We start from the raw sequence: 4,784 nt of genomic DNA, 5'->3' as shown, positions 1-4,784 counted from the left end.
TGCTCCTTGTATCTTGTAGATGACCTTGTTGATGAACTATGTCAAAGGGGATTCAGCCGATCACAGTCTACCATACTTTAATCATGTATAAGACAGCTATGAAGTATTTGTATAATCATTAAGAGATTCTTTAATTACAAAGTCTACCAATTGAAAAAAATTGTCATAATTAACTCTAATGGATTAAAATGATAATTTTTGACATTCCTTTTTATCTATATATGGAGAACTCTTTCCTTGGTGGGGGGAATAAAAACAAACAAGCTCTGACTGTTTTAACCTGAGTCACACTGCATTAGGGGAACTGGTTTTTGTTCCTAGATGTAGCCTTTAAGAGCTCAGCAGCTTCATCTTTCTTTCTCTGAGTACACCTGCTGTCAGCTACCAGAGGAGAAGTTCAGCTACTGGGACATTTGTAAGGAGACCCAGGCTACGCACAAAGATGGGCTCAGGGGAAGCAGAGAGAGACACCTGCTGATTTCCAAGTGTTTCATCCTTCAAGCCTAAGTGTTAAATATGTGAATGGAGGCGACTTCAGATAACATGAGCTTCTGACATCACCTGACCATATCAAAAGAAAGATGCTGAGGGAAAGTCATCTAGCCAAGCCCATAAACTCTCAAAACTGGGAAGGGTAGTGCATTATTTAAACCAGTAATTCCTGAGGTGGCTTATTATATAGCAATGGATGAGTAGAAGAGTGACTCATTGCATGAAAGAAAGCTATATCCATGGCATTTTTACAACTTTGACAAAAATCAAAAAGAATCATTTAAATTAAATTATCCAAACTGGAAAAGCCAACTTTCTGCTTATCATTTGGTTATTTTTGTATAGCAACTCATTAAAAAAAAAAAAAAACACCCACTACCACAACTATAAAACTGTTTGGTGTTACAGGCATAGCTCTGCTTTATCTGTAGCCTGTGTCCTGTGGATTTTGATAGGTTTGCCTATCACTTTTAGAATACACAGTCTTTTTTCTTAGTACCGACCAGTGATGTAACAAGAAAGTTGAAAACTGATACAGAGATTTCCTTTTCTTTCTCCAGAAAGTTCTTGCCTTTGAGCATGACTCAGTAGAAGCCTGCAATGTGTGAAACACTCACCTAGCGCTGTTTAACGTGGATGACTGTGCCCTGCAGTCTTATACAGGAGGAGATGGAGTAGGTTGTCAATTATTTCTGCACTCAAGGCTATGGACTAACAATATGCTTGAGTGAGGCAGAAGTTACACATCAGCTGCAGCCCCACAGGCAATCCAAATTTGCCATTAATGCTGAAGAGCTGAGAGTTTCCACAAGGTTGGTGTTCCTTGGTTGTGAGCTTCCAGTGAGGCAAACTTGGACCAGAATGTAGCAGTTCTTATTAAGATAAGTCAGGGCATCGGCTAGAAGATGAACAGGTAAGGGATGGCAGCAGCATGTCATCAATTTATAGTTCAAACTCCAAGGCCTCTGTGTTGTCAGGCCTTCATGACTCTTAGTCCTGCATCCTACTGGCAGAACATGAACCCTGAGCTCTCCTGAAGGTGTTCTTCCTCTGGAATACAACAGTCACATGGCCAGACTGTATTGCTGTTCCATAATATAGCCATTTGGTGATATTTGAATTAGAGAAATGTCAAATGAAGTGATTATGCATTTAATTAAGAACTACTTATTGAGTTTCAGAATGAACTCATTAAGTTACTACCTATAAATCTTCTTGGTGAACTTTTGGTAGAAGAACACTGACCTAACAAATTTTGAAGTTAAGTTGGTTCCAGGCCAATGGACACCAAAACAGTACCCAAGATAAAGCTGAATGCTCATAAATATCACTCCCTTACCTTACCAAATATAATCTCTTCATTTCAAGTGCTACACTCCTTTTCAACATACTCTGCCAGTGGTCTCAGTAGGCTTACTATGTGGCATTGCCAGTTCTTTTATTCAGACATAAGTTTTGACTCTTCCCAAATGAGATGGAAAATATTCCATTGTCTCTTTCTCACATCTACACAAATGTGTGGATAGATCTGATGGAGAAACATCCTACTTTTGGGTTCTGTGAAGTATTTTTCACTTTTCCCTTTTCTAAAGTAGAATTCAGTGAACAAGCTTTCAGTGTTGGCCATGGTCCTGCCAAGACCTTAACCCTCAGATTTTCTTTCTTTCGCCATTTTTTCCCTTTCAGTATCCACAAATGAAATATTAATTACTCTTGGAACTTTTAGGCTAGTATAAGGAAACTTTTTCTAGCAGATTTTTTCTTCTGACCTTCTCATCTAAGCCTTTTACTATTCACAGGCCTGGGATTTGCAGTACTTGCTGGAGACAATGGATGTCTCTAGGCTTTGTTTGAATGTAGGAAGGACCAAGGAATAAAACGCAACTAAAAGTAATGAAAATCACAGGGGATAAAAATGCACTTACTAATATAATTAAAATATTGTTATCCTCCTTCAAATACAAGGAGCCACTTTAGATTTTGAATCATTTAGCTCCACTCTTGTTTCTTTTCTTTATATCTGCTTCCTGCCTATGGATGGTGACCTAGCATGCCAGCTGAACTTAAGACGGAAGCCAGCTCTAGGGGGCACAGCTATATTTTCTCTCCTCGGTATTCAATGTGTGCCTTATTAATGCAGAACATTAAAACAATAAACTTTATTTCATTTTTGGAAGAGCTTTTTGGTACTTAGTTTTGAATCAACTTAGGCTGCAGTACATTAATGAAGAGATTTATGCATTTGTATTGGTAATTAAAGCCTTTAGTCAGCACATTTTTAAGAAAGGCGATAATCATAGATAGTCTTGAAGGGGCTGATTCAAATAGGTGGGTAGTCTTAAGCACAGAAGCAAGGCTTTTCTGAGCCAGACGTCCTACCTGTGAGTAGGAGCTTTAGCTGGCCTCTTTCCTGGCTCACAGACATGCATTCCTGGGCATCACAAACATGTAGGACAATTCCTTGCACCGAATCTCTTGATCACCTGTGAATTCTGTGTCTGGCTGAACTCTAGCTGGTATAATGACAAGAGTTGATGGGTGATAGTAACTTAATACATTCTTTTCCTGAGGGGAGAATTCTTTGCTTTTAAAATGCCTTCAGGTGGCAAATGCTGGCCTTACAGGTTTTACTCTGTGCTATCTCAGTGGCACCATTTATCCTCTTCTGTAAGTGCCACCTCCTGAGAATTTTCAATACCTTTGGTTTCAGTGCTTCCCCTTGAAGTAGTGAAAAGATAATAATTTGAGTCCTGTTAGCTGTCAGCACTTCTGGGCTTCCTACACTGGATGCTGGTTAGCTGGTTCTCTACCTACAGATAAAAGCAACCCCACAGTCACCCAAGTCCAAGAGATCATTAGGAATCCATCTCTTGGCCAAATGGTAGCAAGTGAAAGATGGATCTTATTTATAAAAATTGCTGCCATTGAGGTTACTTTTGTTTTTCTGAAAGCATTCCATTCTTCAGATAGACACCTTACTCTTTGGAAAAGAGTCAGGCCCTGTAAACTGGACTTTCATTTCCAGTATTGACAAATAATGTGAGTCCCACTTCTGTGAAGGGCTGGTGGTCTAACCACCAATCTAACAGTTGTCCAAAGAATTGTAATTTCTGAAGCATCTTAGCATTCTTCTCAGAGTTGATAGACTCTGTGAGTGTTTTCTGAAAATTCATACTCTCAACATATTCTGTTTGTTTCATTTTATTTTTCTCTTCTTGACTTCTGTTAGTTTCACTCAAGTGATTCAGCAAGGAACTGACAATTCTGTTAAAACATTTTATGAAAATGAAGCTTCTTGGCTTATAAAATGAACACACTTTTTCATGTCTTCAAAGAATGTTTTCATTATGATTCTTAAATGATGGATCAGAGCACCTAAAAAAATTATCTAGGTGAGCTGAGCTAGCCAAAAAAAAGTTGAACTAAAACCTCTCACTTTAAATTCTAAAGACTGTGAGCACTGCAGTATCAGATTGCCCAGTAGCACATGTGTGACCCCGTGGTGTGCTGTCTTTTTTAAAAGTCCATGCTATTTTGCTACCTCCACTCTTTTTCTCCATCTGCCTGCTGACCCATGTGCTGTTTTAACATCCACCTCGGTGGATGCCTCACACCTGCCTGGCCAGCAGAAAGTAAGAAAGTACCACAATGACAGCAGTTTCTCTGGGACTGAAGAAGAGAGGGTGGGAAACGTTAGATGTCCTGTCTTTTTCTGGACAGCTAAAATTAATATAGAGGACAGCTCCAGGAAAAGTCATGCCCTGGAATTTTCAATCAACGTGCATCAGAGTGGGTGAATACATGGGCAATCTATTTCAGGGCAATTTTCCTTCTGGAAGAAGGGGCAATTTGTTTTAGGGTCACATGCAGGGTAGCTATCTGCATAAGAAACCCAAATAGTTTCCTAGCACAAGTGATTGACCAGAGAATCTTGTGACCACTTTCTCAGGAAGGTGAGTTTATAACGAATCTGAATCTGTCAACACACTGATCAAGATTGTGTTCACCTCAGTAGCCATGGAAAGTACGTTCAGGTGGGTAATTGCTGCCTTTGAAAGTATACAAGCTTATTTACAGGATAATTTCATCTGAATTTCCTCTACACTTCCTGATGTGTCATTGAACTTGTATAATTGCACCAAATGATCATATAGTCAAGACCAAAATGCCTGTTTACTGAAATGCTACAGAAAGCAAAATAAAAATTAAAAGTAAACAGTGAAAAATTCAGTTGTATCTCTACCCTTCTCAAAATGACCATCTTTGTCTTACACTAAATGAAAAGAACTACT

This window comes from Octodon degus, unplaced genomic scaffold, assembly GCF_000260255.1.
Source record: "Octodon degus isolate 3935 unplaced genomic scaffold, OctDeg1.0 scaffold00066, whole genome shotgun sequence".
Classification (NCBI taxonomy): Eukaryota; Metazoa; Chordata; class Mammalia; order Rodentia; family Octodontidae; genus Octodon; species Octodon degus.
This window is presented reverse-complemented; position numbering follows the sequence as displayed.